Genomic DNA, 16,940 nt, shown 5'->3' on the forward strand with positions numbered 1-16,940 from the left:
CTCTGCAGCAGCCAGGATTCATCTGCCTAGCCAGACTAGCTGGGGAGGACTGGAGGTGGCCACCAAGACAAAGTTTCCTGTCAGGGAAGCTGCTGCCCTTGTGGAGCACTGCAAACTAGCCAGTGGTTCTGAGTGGAGGAGAGTGCCAGCTTGACCTCCACAAGGTGTGCTCTGGTGGAGCCACCCAGGCTGAGACTGGAGGAGACCATACTAGTTGCACATACTAAAAGACATAAAAGGAGGTGGAGAGTACTAGTAGTGGGTGACTCTCTGCTGAGGCACCCATCTGCTGGGCTGATATACAGTCAAGAGAAGTTTAGTGCTTAGTTGGAAGCTGAAATCTATAATGTCACAGGAGGCTGCCACAACTGGTTAAAAGCATAGACTACTATCCTGTACTTTTTTTGCTGTGGGCACCAATGGCACAGTGAAACATAACCTGGGCAAGTTCGATAAGGACTTCAGAGCCCTGGTGGTACAAGTGAGAAGGACAGGGACCTAAATGGTCTTCTCCTTTATCTTGCCAGATAGAGGTACAGGCAGAAGTTGACACACCATGCAGGTCAACATCTGGCTTTGTGGCTGTGTCATCACCAGGGCATTGACTTCTACGGTCATGGGACTTTCTTTGATGAATAAAAACTACTGAGGAGAGGTGATATCCACCCATCTGGAAGAGGAGGTTCTGGAAGATTGGCTGACAGTGAATAGCATTTTACACTGGTGAACTTGGGGAATGGGGTCAAAATCCTTGTGTACTCATAACCAACAGAGTGGATGAATACACCTACCACAGCAATGACATACACCCCCAAACCCTCCAAAAAGGTTCCACCAAAGTGTGAGACAGTCAACAGTCCAACAAACTGCATCTCTATACCAATGCACATAGCAAAAAAGGAGGAGCCAGAAGCCACTGAATGGAAATCAATGACCTGATCATTATCACTGAAATTTGGTTGGATGAATCACATGATTGGACCACTACAATCAATGGCTATAAACTGTTCATGAGGAACAGAGGTAGAGGGTGTAGCTCTTTACCGAAAATGGTGTATTGATTGCACGGTATCTGTCTTTGAGAAGCAGTAATGCACAGGTCAGGAGTTTATTAACGAAAGTTAGAGACCAAGACAACAAAGAAAACCTCGTGGCTGGTATTTAGTAAAGGCTGCCTGATCAAGGGGAGGATGTCGATTAAATGTCCTCACTTCAACTACAGGAAGCATCACACTTGCAGGCCCTGATCCTAATAGAGGATTTCAGCCACTCTGACATTTGTTGAAAAAGCAGCACAGCAAGCTGCAAGCAGACTAGGTGACTGTAGAAATGGTTTGAGGACAACCAGGAGATCAAAAGGTCAACCAGAGGAGATGCACTACTTGATCTGTTTCTCACCAACACAGATGAGCTTATTGGAAAGGTCAATATTGGTGGTATCCTGAGCTGCAGTGGTCATACCCTGGCAGAACTTGTGATCTCAAGGGTGAATAATATAGTCAAGACTCTAAAGTTTGAGAAAGTAAACTTTCAGTTTTTTAAAGGATCTGGTGAATGGGACCCCTGGGAAACTGCCCTCAGGGACAAAGATACTTCTATTAGAACACAAGAATTATTTATTGTTATGTACAAGAAGTAAGGCAAGGATGGCAAGAGATGAGCACAGCTGAGTAAGGACCTTCTAGTGAAACTGAAACATAGGAGGGAAATGCATAGGTAGTCGCAGCAGGGGCACACATTCTGGGAATAGTGTAGGGATACTGCTCAAGAACATAGGGAAAAGCTAAGGCATAGCTGGATCTAAATTTGTCAAGGTATGTGAAGAAAAAGGGGTTCTACAGGTGTGTTAGTCAGAAAAGAAAGATAAAAGAAATAATACACCTTTCCACTCCTCAATAAATGAGGCAGAGGATCTGGTGGAAATGGACATGGAGAAGGCTGAGGTACTCAAGAATTTTTTACCTGAGTTTTAACCAACAACTTTTCTTCCCACATCTCTTGAGTCCTTGAATCTCAAGGCAAGGACTGAGGAAATTAATTCCCACCGATTGTAAAAGAAGATCAGGTTTTACCCCGTCTGAGGAACCTGACAACACACAAGTTCAGGGGACCCGATTAGGTGCATTCCAGGGTCCTGAGAAACTTGGGCCAATGGATTCACTAAGCCATTCTCCACCATACTTGAAAGGTAATCACGATCAGGTGAAGTCCCCTGTGGCTGGAAGAAGGAAAATATCACACTGATGTTTAAAAAGGATAAGAAGAAGGACCTTAGGAACTACTGACAAATTAGCCTCACCTCTGTGCCCAGTAAGATCATGGAACAGTTCCTCCTGGAAGATATGTCAAGGCACATAAATGACAGGGAGGGGACTAGAGATAGCCATCATGGTTTAATCAAAGACAAATGGTGCCTGACTAATCTACTGGACTTTTACAATGGAATAAGGGAAGAGCAGTTGTTGTCATCCATCTTGACTTCTGTAAGGCTTTTTGCATGATCTCACACAACATTTTTGTTGCTAAATTGGAGACATATGGGCTTTATGGACAGACTATTCAGTGGATAGGAAATTGGCTGGCAAGATGCACTTGCTCAGGGCAGAGGATTTAGAACTAGGTGATCTTTGAAGGTCCCTTTCAACCCAACACATTCTATGATTCTATGATTCTGTGGTTCTATGCTTACAAACATCTCAGAGCTAATATTGCTAGGAAACATCTGTATACACTCACACTTCTATGAATTATTAGCAAGAGTTTCTTGGGACTTAAGCAGGAACTTCAAGTTTTTGCTGAATCATATTGTGTTTTAAGGTTGGTACTGTCGCTATTGAAATAGCAGACTTCAACAGTTGACTCTTATGGGAAGAAAATTGCATGTATAATTGCACACACCATTTAAGAAAAAAAAAGGGATCTGGAACAGCACATTCTCCATGACACTGATTTCCACCAGTGCCCTTCATACTGAAGTCTACATTCTGTTACCACTGGATACCATTTTGCTTGTCTTAAATGTTAAGAGAACTCCTGAGATGTAATCTTTGAGTAAGAGGTAATAATCTTTGACTAATTTAGATTATTAGTCTTCAGCTGCTTCATGAGACTTTTGCTTTGTCTTTCTTCTATCATTGTGAAATTGTTCAAATACATCAGATATACAAAGAATATACCATTTTATTCTGTAATGATGTTTACATCAGTGACAATGTTCTTCTAAGATGAGTTAGATGGGAGACATGAGCTGTATCATTTATGATATTATCTACAGGGTTTATGAGGGAAGTGTTCATGCTGTGGTAAAGAAGCAGGAAAGAGAGCCCCTTACAAATGATGACCCTTGAGTGGTCAATCATAAGAGCAGGACCACATGTACTCCATCCTTTTGGATCCCTCAGGATTAATTCTACCTAGCTTCCACATGAAGAAGATAATCTCTTTTAAACCACCACTATTGTACTCCTGCCCATCTGCGCAGTAAAGCTTTTTACCTTCACTGTTGTTGCTCAGTTCTCAGATCTTTATGTATTCCTCAAGGGGCCCTATGTCTCCTATCACTAAAATCTGCTGCCCCTTTCTTAACACTCATCAGGGTTGCAGTCTGAGAAATGTGGACAGTAATATAAGAATCAAAAATCTGAACCCATGGCAGCCCTTTGGACTATCACCATAGCCTTTAGCTGTTAGGCTGTTTCTTCCATAACTTAAGTAAGGATAGAAAATTGACAAAGCCAGCAATAAGTAAAATCATTATATATAGTCTATTCATAGGCAAAATGTTATAACTTACATGTGGAAGCTAGCAAGTGCCACTGACCCATCAGATGATGAGAGAAATTAAATGGATATTTGAATATCTAAAGGCTGATGGGCATGATATTATTGTAGATATATAATCTCGTAAACATATTCAATATTTTAATATTGTTCAGCGCAAATTCTACTAAACTCTAGTATAACTTTCACTAACCTTCTTTGTGCAAATTCTTTATAATGAGTGTCACAAGATGTTCAAACAAGTTTAAAGAAACTATCTTTGACAGGACCAAGTTAATTGCCCTCAGATATGATGTCACACTTTGCTTTGCTAGCTGGATTCATCTTCATTTTCTCTTCACTGAAATACTCCTTCCTTCATAAACACATCATTATAATCTACACATTTACCTTAATGTGACAAAGAAATATATCCTGAAACAATTTCTCTGTTAGATATTTCCTTCTTAGCTGATGCTTTCTTTCCAGAGTATTTGTTGCATAATATTCCATTCATGATGTTATCTTTCAGTAGCGTCAGATACCATAAAAGACCACAACATATTTGCTTCATTTTTCTTGCAAACTCTCATGGATACCACAAAACCAGAACAGGAAAGTTGCTTTTTAACTAAAAGCAGGGTGGAACATCAATAAAAAAAAGCAAAGAAATCTGGGCATAAAACCGTGGGTTTGCTACTAGACAGAACCTTATAACAGCTATTATATTTTACTATGGGTCCCAATAACAAAGTGGGATATTAGTTCTCCTTAGCCAAGGTATCTGATTAATTTGTATGAATTGGATAATGACTTGATTTCTCATGGATTTAATAGCTGCCATTACAGGAAAAATTGGCTTGTTGTCAGCCAACAGCATCAGCTTTCCCTGAATTGTGGTTAAAGGTCATAAAACAGCACTTAATTTGATTTATTTTATTAATCAAAACCATACATGTTTTATAAAGGTCTCATGATCTCGCATTTGCTATCCGCAGTTGGATGTGAATCCATCAGCCTTTAAAGCCTTCAGCACCCTGAGGAACTGTTCTTGGATACTGCTGGCATTTTTCTCAGAGAACACACATTAAATGTACCCTTGAAATTTTCAAAGTAGAAACAAAGCTTACTTAATTTCTAATAGAAGTAAAAATTATAAACAATTGATGAAGGCTGTAAGGATTTGCAGAGACGTAGGTATTGACAGAAAACTGGGAGATTTGGACCTAAAATCCATTATTTTATGTCAAACAACCAACTGCATCTGTGCTAAAATTTCCATGACCTACACAGAACACTTTGTACCAATAAAGGGCTCAATTAACTTTAAGGCCATTTTATTAAGTTAAAAGGTATTTTTACTGAATTATAAAGAACGTAAAATTTGTCCTGTACTTTTCCCTAAAGTTACACTAACATTTCTGAAAAAAAAAAAAAAAAAGACATTTGCAAGTAATTAAAAAACTTCTGTTCCTTGATTTAACAGCAGAGAAAATTGAGTAATAAGCCTATGTTTAGATAATACTGCTGAATGACAAAGCTTTTTTTCTGAAGAACAATAGCTGAAGTTCTGAATTCAATAGACAGCTGTTCTCAGGGAAAGGGAAATTTACATGACACAATCAGAATTTAAAACAACCCCCCCAAAACTTACAGAATGAAAGAAATAATTACCTCTAGCCTGTTATCTGAGAGGAAATCTTCAATATGAAAATTAATAAGTTTAGATATTCTTTTGCTTTTCTCTGTAATGATATCTATAGTTTTACTTCAGCCTGAAATGCAAAATATTGATTTAATCATGGTGATCTAGGACAAGATCCTAAATGGAACATGGCTAAGCAAGAACTGTCATTCTGATTTTGAAATTTCCTTTCTTGAACAAAAATCCTCTATACTTATTAAGTTCTGAGATATAAATGAAATTATGCATAGATTGAGTGGATTCTTTTATACACAAAGCCGTGGAACTGAAGCTTGCAGCAGGGAAAAGAAAAGTAATTCACAGCTGCAGTATACAAGAAAATAAAGAGTGTATTTACTGAGACATTTCAGTTCTAATATTAAGGTAATAGTATAATTTCAAAACATTGAACTTTAATTGCCTAACGCATTGTACTGAGAGAAAGTAATAGTTACAGAACTGTAGATTGTCTAAAAATATTATCTACTTTTCATTCTTGCTCACAAAACATATGATTGCCAGGAACCATTTAAACAATTATGCTTTATTTTAGCCCTTGTTTATAAAAAAAAAAGGCAGTAGCATACCTTTATGTACGATTTTTCTAACAAAGATGTGATGTTCCTGAAGCTGAAGAGTTAGCTTGGGGGGAATATTTTGCAAATTACAGTGCGAATATTAACAGTACTGTTACATTCAGTGTTAATAAGAATAATGTTAGTACAATTTCCAAGCCACCTGCTCAGAAAATGGTTTGCTACATGATGTCAGTTATGTCACTTTCAGTTTCAGTAGTTAGTCAGACAAAAGGCAAAGAAGAAAAGCAATTTCCTTTAAAAACTGAGTTTGTAAGGGGTTTTGTTTCCAGAGGTAAGTAGAGCTGGCAAGAGGAATCAAGCATATGAGTTCTAAGAAATTTGTTGCCTAAATAATTACATTACATTTTTGAGCAATAAGTTCCTTTTTGGTAAGACTGTAATTTCTCTAGGCAGAGGAAGCTTATTGATCCTTTTGAATGTGTATTCAGTCAGTCTTATCTAACTATTCACTTGTTTGACCCACATCAGTGTAAGCAGTCTATCAAAATTTTGATGGTTTCTCAAGTTTTACATTCAAAATTATCATAAATTAAATCAATGTAGAAAAATGAATACAGAGATGTGAGGAACAAATTATGTGAAAAGATGAAAAGTTCTGCTTTAAATTAGTCATTGCTATACAATGCTGCAGTGCCAGCACGATAACCAAGATGAGAGCAAATGAAGGGGGGGGGGAGCAAACTGAAGGATATGAATACTAAATGTACTGGGTTTGATTTGGTTTGACAGGGATGCAGTTAATTTTCTTCACATGAGTCCATATGGTGCTGTTTAGACTGGTGACCAAAACAGAGCTGATAACACACCAATGTTTAACCTATCACTGAACAATCCTTGCACAGTGTCAACGCTTTCTGTTTCTCCCTCCACCTCTCAGCAATAAGGCTGAGAGTGGGCAGGAAGTTGGACACATCTGGGACAGCTGACCAAAAATGACCAGAGATACTCCATGCCATGTACCATCCTGTTGAGAAATAAAATGTGTGTGTTGCTTGGGAACCGGATGGGCATTGGTCTGATGGTGGTGATTGAATACTTTTGCACCCCTTGGGTGGGGTTCTTCCCCTCCCTCCTCCACTTACTAAACTGTCTTTACCTTAAGCCATGAGTTTTCTTACTTTTTGCTCTCCTAATTCTCTCCCCCATTCCAAGGGGGAGCAGAGGTTGGTGGTGAGCAAGTGATTTGATGGGGACTTAGCTCAGTCAGCTGGGGTTAACCCACAAGGCCAAAGTAAGAGCAATTGCAAAACAAGAATAGGCAACAATCAATGTAATTTTTCTCCTCTATCTTTTAAAATCAAAGGGAAGTCAGTGTAAGACAACCACGGATGAGTCTCAGAACTCTTGCTCAGCAACTACTCGTGCTATTAGATCTTACCTTTTAATTTAAAGACTGAAGGACTTGGCTGCAAATATAGGGCAACATTATGGATTACATTCTAAAAATGTAGATGTCATGGAAATTAGATTTCTGGCAATTTCATTATGCTTAATTTCATTGACAGATAAGTATTAAAGACATGGTTTCAATGACCAAATCTATATAATTAAAAAAGAAAAAGGAACATGCTTCAGCTTTGGAACATTGGTTATCCATACTACCTAAATTTTAACTATGTGGGATTTACTGGCTCTTTCCAAGAAGATTCCCAAACATGAGTTTGGGAATAGCACATGCTATCATTCACACAGCATGGATAAGTCTATAGTGGTTTCTTTCTCACTGCTATGTAATCTTTCAACATTATTTATTTCCACACTCAAACTTAAAATATAAGCAAAATAATATTAATGTGTAAGACCCACATGAAACTGAGGGTAAATCCATGGTTGTGTGAGTTATATGCAGCCAGGTTATGCCACTTGTGATTTCTAGGCTAGTGGTACCTGATCCTGAGCTGATGTTTCCACTGGCAATTTACCCTAACCATGCAATGTCATGAATATTGCAATGTATAAATAGCAATATGAAGTTTTATCAGGTTAAGTGACATGTTTTCAGAAGGAACTGAAAAACTCTGATGACAGCGTGATGACTTGTTTTCCAAACTGCTTGCCATAAGAACGAATACTATTTTGTACAGAATGTTCAACAGAGTTTAGATTAGTATTTTAATTTATTTATCAGGTAACTTTAAACAGTACCTAGGTTTTACTGTTTCCTTCCTTTCTTCATGTTACAATACCTTACTTCATCTTTGCATAGACCAGTCTCAAGAGTAAATTTGGTTTAATTGTTCTACTGACTAGAGCTGTAATGTTACCAGCGTCTATACTGAGGTTACCAAAGTCACATGGCTCAAGCTGATTTCATTTGTACTTCCAGGAGGGATGGAGCCATGGGTGGGAACCAGTCCTCTTTGGGATCTGAGTAGGTCTGACTGTCCTCACAAAGAGCTTCAGTTTATTCTGATTTAGAACTAGAATGTGATCCAAAGGTGATCTGGGCTCGAGTGTGTGCTGACTGTGTAGATGACGCGAGCAGCTACTTTTTTGTTCAATAACATTTCCATATGTATCTCTGCAAGCCAGTGGGATCCTAGTCATTGCTAGTCATTGCTAGTCATGTCAAAATACTATGTAGAGCAGAACAATCCAAAATAAATTTCCTTGCAATTAAACCGTGACAATGGGAAATATCAGACTGTCTGACCATTTCAGAAGGCATTAATGACTTTACATTCATTTGTTCTCTTATGATACAAAAACCATTAAGACCTGGTAGAGTACCAATTACAGTTTCCTAAATTTTCTTTCTTTATGTGTATATATCCTTCATAGTGGTAATTCTCACTTTTTGTTGCATAAGTACAGTTTAAGCCAGCAGCTGGTCCAGTTCTTAAAGCAAAGCATCTGTAGACAGTACAAAAGGGAAGAGTATATATATTTTCCTCTCTGGAAAAACTTCATGCAAGTCGCTCTTTGTGTTGCATCTCATAGGCAACATCTTCACAGAAAATGAGCTATACTATGTTTGACTGATTGGAAAGGTTTTATTATCAGAAACAAGATCCTTCTCCTTTCTCAGGTTCTAGCTTTGCTATATCGCTCACTAAACTACCTGTCAACATGTATAAAATAGGCCTAATCAGCTGACCAGGGGGTGGAGCAGAGGTCATTTTAGGGAGATTTAAACTGCTGCAGGAAGCATGGTGACCTGGAGCATGGGGAACATGAGCAGGCAAACAGGGGCGTGGCACATCAGTGAGAGTGTGGCACAGCAGTTTGCGTGGCAGTTTGCACAGGCAGGGTGAACAGGAAGGGCACAGCCACCCTCCCAGCTCTCCCTGGTGGCTTGTGAGGTAGGTGTGTGGCTGCTGGTTTTTGGTGTTTTTCTTTTCCTGCAACTCAATTCGACCCAGCAATGGTTTCCAAACAAGCGAAAGACATTGCTGCTGCTATAAGGGTGAGTGTGCTAACCCAGACAGAACCCTCCAGGAAGGATGCAGCTGTTCAGGTCTCTGGCTGTGCAGAGTGTCTGAGCCTGGTGTTGGTACCAGAGGACAGTGCAAGAGACGCCTGCGTACAATGCGAGCAGGTGAATGATTTGCTGTGCTTAGTGGTAGAGCTCAAGGAAGAAGTGGAGAGGCTAAGAAGTATTAGGGAGAGTGAAAGAGAAGTAGACTGGTGGAGTCATACCCTTTTGACCCAAAAGAAGTCCAGCAGGAGACGGTGAAGCCCTGTCTCTCCTCCCATCAGGCAGATGGAGCAAACCAAGTAGTTGGGGGGGGAATGGAAACAGGTCCTTGATCGAAGATGTAAAGGATTCCCCTCCTGACCCCCATCACCTCCCACAGTCCCCTTAAAGAATAGGTATGAGGCCCTGGACCCAGAGAGTCAGGCAGAGGGCAGTCGAGAAGAGGATCTGTCTGGAGGGTCTCCTGGTTGCACCCCGTCTACCAGATGGATTACAACCATAGCTTTAAAAAAAGAAGAAAGATAGTTGTAGTAGGCGACTCCCTTCTGAGGGGAACTGAAGGCCCTATATGCCAACCGGACCCATCCCACAGGGACGTCTGCTGCCTTCCTGGGGCCTGGGTGAGGGATATTAGTAGGAGACTCCCTGAGCTAGTGTGACCCTCTGATTATTATCCACTGCTGGTGGTCTAGGCTGGCAGTGATGACATTAATCAGGCTAGTTAAAAAGGACTTCAAGGCACTGGGTTGATTAGTTGATGGGACAGGAGCACAGGTGGTGTAGCAGGGATGAATGAGGAGTAGGAAAACTCATCAATAGGTGGCTAAAGGATTGGTACCACCGGCAGAACTTTGGTTTATTGAACCATGGGGCAAATTCTATGGTACCTAGCCTGCTAGAATCAGATGGTCTTCATCTTTCTAGCAAGGGTAGAAGGACTCTAGCCCGTAAGTTGTCGAGGCTGATCAAAAGGGCTTTAAACTGGGTTTGAAGGGGGAAGGGGTTGAAACCAGGCTCTCCAGAGATGAGCCTAAGGGTAGAAAGCCTGAGTTAGAAGTGAAATCAGCAGCCCAGCTGAAGTGCATGTACACCAATGCACACAGCATGGGTAACAAACAAGATGAACTGGAAGCCATCGTGCAGCAGGAAAGCAGTAGGACAAGAGGGCATGGTGTTAAGCTGTGCCAGGGGAGGTTTAGGCTGGATCATAGAATCGTAGAATCAACCGGGTTGGAAGGGACCTCCAAGATCATCAAGTCCAGCCCTTGATCCAACACTGCCATGGTTACTAGACCACGGAACCAAGTGCCACATCCAGTCTCATCTTAAAAACCTCCAGGGACGGAGAATTCACCACCTCCCTGGGTAACCCATTCCAATGCCTGATTACCCTTTCTGTAAAGAATTTCTTCCTAATATCCAACCTAAACCTCCCCTGGCACAGCTTAAGACCACGCCCTCTTGTCTTACTGATAGCTGCCTGGGAGAAGAGACCAACCCCCATCTGGCTACAGCCTCCTTTCAGGGAGTTGTAGAAAGCAATGAGGTCTCCCCTGAGCCTCCTCTTCTTCAAGCTAAACAACCCCAGCTCCCTCAGCCTCTTCTCATAGGACTTGTGCTTCACCAGCCTCGTTGCTCTTCTCTGGGCCTGCTCTAGCACCTTCCGGAACTGAACTGAGGGGCCCAGAACTGGACACAGTACTCCAGATGTGGCCTCAGCAGCACTGAGTACAGGGGAAGAATCACTTCCCTGGTCCTGCTGGCCACACTGTTCCTGATACAGGCCAAGATGCCCTTGGCCTTCTTGGCCACCTGGGCACACTGCTGACTCATGTTCAGCTTCCTGTCAATCCAAACTCCCAGGTCCCTTTCTGCCTGGCTGCTCTCCAGACACTCTGTCCCCAGCCTGTAGCGCTGCATGGGGTTGTTGTGGCCAAAGTGCAGGACCCGGCACTTGGCCTTGTTGAACCTCATCCCGTTGGAATCAGACCATCTCTCCAGCCTGTCCAGGTCCCTCTGCAGAGCCCTCCTGCCTTCCAGCTGATCACCACTCCCCCTCAACTTGGTGTCATCTGCATATTTGCTAATGGTACACTCAATCCCCTCATCTAAGTCATTGATAAAGATATTAAACAGGACTGGGCCCAACTGATCCCTGGGGGACACCATTGGTGACTGGCTGCCAACTGGATGCAGCACCATTGACCACCACTCTCTGGGCTTGGATATTAGGAAGAAATTTTTGACAGAGAGAGTAATCAGACATTGGAATGGGCTGCCAAGGGAGGTGGTAGATTCACCATACCCGGAGGTTTTTAAGATGAGACTGGATGTGGCACTTAGTGCCATGGTCTAGTAACCATGGCAGCGTTGGATCAAGGGTTGGACTTGATGATCTTGGAAGTCTTTTCCAACCCGGTTGATTCTGTGACCCACTGCAATGATCCTAGATCACACATCTGAATGTCATCGCCCCTTTTCCTCAGGTGCCCAACTGGCCTATGATGTGTCTGGTTCTGTTTCAGTAATGCAGGTGATTAAAAATTTCATGGTTCATATTGCTACTGTACTGATTTGCCAAAGAGAAGAATATTCTTACACCTGGCTTAAATGTCAGTTGCTTCAGCAACAACATAAAGGTGGCCTCCTACAAGAAACTCCTTGAGAACTGAGTAATTTGAATACTAATATATTATTAAGGTGATTATTACTATTATTTCAAGTGGTTGTTTACTTCAAGGTTTGTATTTCAATTGACATCCTGTTGACAATTTTTTTTGTAAAATGTGGGGTTTTTTTGTAATAGTAAGTACTTCCATTTATATATGGAGGTATTTAGTGCAACTAGCAGGAAATTCCTAGAACGGGGGAGAATGGGCCTATCCAACCTCGATCAGGCTGGAGCGACATGCTTGCCTCCGCTTAAGTTTGATAGATGTGAACTCTATTAAAAAGCTCTTTTATAAAGCCCAAATTCCCTGATACCAAAGTGGTCTGGGAGTGTCTGAAATATGGGTAACCCTTGCACAAATCTTATTTTACTGAATTCGAGCAGGAATTAGGTCTCTGTAGCCCTCCGGACTCCTACAAAACTATAGCATTTCTCATTCTCTTGTGCTGAACCTGGTCCATCATGTACAATAATTTAAATATTGATTTGGAGTATGGACTTTATTTGATAATTTCACGTGGTTGCATAATCACTATTGAATTGAAGTATTTGCCTGCCCTGGTGGATATTTAAGTTATGTAATGCAGAGTAATGTCAACTGGAAACATTTAGAACCAGTTGTTCCTGAAACTCCTATGAAGTGGTGGTTAGGGCACACTTATTATAAAAGACTGTGTTTCAAAGTCCTACTTTAAATTAGATAGAAGACAGATACACATGAAAGTGAGCCTAGAATGGACATGAAGACGAGTGTCTCACAACTTCAGAGGAATGCAGTAACTAGTGGGTTACTTGAATAACCAGAGGAGGTTTGGATGACAGCTATTCTTAGGAAGAAGAATAGGTGAAGGGATTGTCAAATGGGCAAATCTGAAAGTACCTGAGTTACCTAAATGCTTTGGTGTCTTCAGGACTGTGGTTGTAAGATATATACAGAACAGCACAATCACAAGCACAGAGAATATTTTATTACAATAAAATACAAAAATTATTTTATATATTACAAGTATATAAATGGCAAGAAAGTGTTCAAAAGTGGCAAGGTGATTAGAAAAATTAGACAGGAACATTCCAGTTCACATTCCCGATCTAAACCTGAAAGAAGCAGTACTTCTGCCTCTTACATGCAAGGTAAATAGTGCAACCATATTTACTGGCCATGCTGGATTTGCTTACTCTCTTTTATTTCTCCTATGACTGTATGTTATTTCTAACATATTGTGTGCATCTGTTTATGCTTTTCTTCATACAGTGCTATGTCTGTAAAATCATTACTATTACTAATATTGATATAATATTTAAAATACCAAATATAATTAGTAACTTGTCTTCTTCTTGGAGTCAAAACTAGAGTAGAATGCACTATTGCATTTATATTCTAAAGTGGTGAAACCTGAGGAAAGCAGGTTTATGAACTGTGCTGCTTGCATTCTTTGATTCTACTACAGAATGTCAGCTTATGCTTCAATTCACAAACAAGCACAATGGAAATTGTAACAGGCCCCTTTATGCTTTCTTCTAGTGTGGGTTGAATACTAATACAATCAAACAAGGCAAAATAGTTGTCTTGAAAACCTTCAGAAGCAGAAGTGTTAACTTGGTGGTATTACACATAAGTCTCACTATTCATTTGCATGTACTTTTCTGTCAATTGAATCTCTTCACTCCAAAAAGGAAGGAAATAAAAAAATAAGGAAATTTAAAAAAAAAAAAAGGAAGAAAAAAGAAAATTAATCTATTGTCCTATAATTTTTTTAGAAGTTTGAAAAAAAAAAATCATTCTCTTTCTTTTCCAGAGTAAAGTTTTTTGAGGAGATTTAGAAATCAATTTGCACATTTTGCTTGTGAGATTTTTGATTAAAGATACTCTTCCTATTTCCACTTGGCTCACCAGTGGCAATTCTGTAACTCAGGGGCTGTATTTGAACTTGAGGAGGGCATACTGGAAACTGGCATTTGCTGACTAACCAAGACTTGTGAATGCATGAGGCTACCTCATCATTGGACATCAGGTTAAGAGATTCAGCTTTGAAATAGGTAAAAATATGTCATAATTGGTAGGGAGAAGAACAGTATAAAATATGTTTAGACTGTGCAGTTGCTGAAAAAGTTTATCAATTATTTCCATTTATACTGCAGGAGGGCAGATGACCCAGGTCTATTCAACCTCCTGCTTAAAACAGGCAGTCCAGGGTCTTGACCAGGTGAAATTTGGAAATCACCAGGGAGAAGATTCCTCTGTCTCTCCGTGTAGTCATTTCCAATGCTTGACCCCTCTCACAGTGAATATTATATCCAATGAGAATTTTTCTTCCTGATGATTGTGGCTACTAGCTCTTGATCTTCTGCTGTACACATTCAAGAGAAAAATCTTGCTCTGTCTTTACTATAACTCCTTTCTAAGTAATGAAAGACTGAAATTAGATTCCTTCTTATCCTTGTTTTCTCCATTCTAAGCAAACAATGTTTCAATAGCCCTTCGTATTATGTCATGTTCTTCAGTCTTTCTAACCATCTTGGTGATTCTCCACTAGGTTCTGTTTGTTCTTATGTCTCTTTTACTAGGGATCCAAAACTGGATCACACAGTGCTTCAGATGCACACACTGAATTTACAATCACTGAATGCAGAAGAATAACCATTTGCCTCAATCTGCTAACTACACCCTTGTTGATAAAGCCCAGTAGGCACTTAGTCTTCATTGTTGTAAACATATCTTGATACCAGGTCATTTTCCAAAGACATACTACCCAGGCAGTCTGTTCCCAGCCTGGACTGATGATGGACTTGTTACATGCCAAATACAGGATTTTGTGATTATGGATCATTATGAGGTTCTTATTAACCCATTTTTTCAGCTTGTTGGGATTCCTCATCAAGAACATCCCAGTTCTCCAGCATATCAGCCATGATCCTCAATTTGAAGTAATGCAACATGATAGGGGTGAATCCTCATGAGGTCACTATCAAAGTTGCTAAATTATCATCCCTTTTATCAGTTCTGGAGGAACATGCCTTATGATTGATCACTAGGTACACTTTGATTCATTGATTGCTATCCTTTGGGTCTGATTTTCCAAAGTTTTCATCTAGATTATAGTTCACTCATCTAATCTTTATCTCTTCAGTCTGGCTACCAGGACTCAGTGGAAGACTTTGATATAATAGAGATAATTATATAACCTTGATATAATGAAGGTAAATGCAGTTCACTGCATTCCCTTTAACCATGGAACTGGTCATTCACTCAGAACAAGGAAAACACAGTTTGCCCTCAAGAAATTGATGCTAACCATAGCCAGTAAACTGTTTGTTTTTTTCCTTCATGGGCCTAGAAATAGCTTCCATGAGTATTAGCTCTGTAATTCTGCCAAGTAGGGTGGTTGACTCTTCTGTCTGCCTAATCAAAAGAAATTTTGGATGTGCTTACTTTCTGGGGCCTCTAGGATAGGAAGATTTTGTTGTAGTTTTAGTTAAATGGCAAGGATTTTTAGTGAATTTTTTCATACCATCATGTAATTTGGAGTGCGAGGGACTACCCCCTGTTTGAGCTGGATCAGTGAAGTCTCTCTTGGGACCTACCAGAAAGGTGGGTCCCTGAAATGAAGCCTCCTGGGAACTCAGGAGACAGGAGATAAAGGCAGGTGCCTGAAATCTCTCTTGGTGCCTGCTGTTTGCTTGCTGGAGCACTGTGGAGTCTTGGAGCCTCTTCTCAGCAATCACCCTGACTCAGCTGCAGCTGTTCTCCACTTCAGCTGCAGCCATTTTTCACATCAGACCAGGGTCGCCCTGGCGCCACCTGAGCCATTCTGGCATGACCAGCCCCTGCTGACAGCTCAGGGATTCCCCTCTCAGGAGCCGCACAAAGCACTGCCACCGCATGGCCTAAGACTGCCGGGCCTCAGCACTGACCCTGGCCCTGCCATCAGCACTCCACGTGATTTGCTATGTTGGAATCACACCACTGCCTTGGCACTTCCTTCAGATGAAATATCCTCCAAGGTTTTTTTTAACTCATGGGGGAGGAGGGTATCTAGATAATATTTTCTACTATTGTTGGGGTTTTTTGTTTCTTTCCATTTTTAGTAAAATTGTTGGGTTTCCTTCTTCATTCAGACTCCTCGTAATTTTTACCTTGTTTATACTGGAGGAGGGAAATAAAAGAAAAGGGAGGATTCACCTCATTAGAGGGCTCACCTCCCAAATGTATTGTCATTAAACAAAGACTGGGCTTTAAATCATCGAGTTTAAATAACCTAAATTTTAGCGTACATGTATGTCAGCTAGCTATTTTTCCTACTAATGTCAATGGAGGAAGGATCCAGGTACCTAAAAGAATTTAGTGTCACTGGAGAAGCCTTAGGATATCTGAGACATCCCCATACAACTAGAAGATATGACCCATTATCTGCCGAAGAATCATGCTTTCCCACATGAGAAGGTGGAGATCAGGGGAGATATTTCAAAGAATCTCACATGGAAATAAACACATGCTCAACAAATTGAATCATTCCACAGACAAGTATTTTGCATTCAAATCACCCTCTTGGCTTCACTAGTGGTATTAACATGATCTCTATGGGTTATGATGGAAGTTTAGGTCAACGTTATCTTTTAAGCTAAATTTTACTGCCAATTGCTTGTATTTTTACTGTGTGAACCTCCACTGTACAGTTAGTTTTTGCTAAGAACAATTGGGATACTTTTGTCATGAGGATCACTTCCCTGAATAATTTCATTATTTATTCACAGCTCTATGAAACAGGAAAAAAAATGTTCTAAAGTTTCCTTTTTTTTTAATAACACAAA

This window comes from Chiroxiphia lanceolata, chromosome 5 (genome assembly GCF_009829145.1).
Source record: "Chiroxiphia lanceolata isolate bChiLan1 chromosome 5, bChiLan1.pri, whole genome shotgun sequence".
In the NCBI taxonomy this organism is placed as follows: domain Eukaryota; kingdom Metazoa; phylum Chordata; class Aves; order Passeriformes; family Pipridae; genus Chiroxiphia; species Chiroxiphia lanceolata.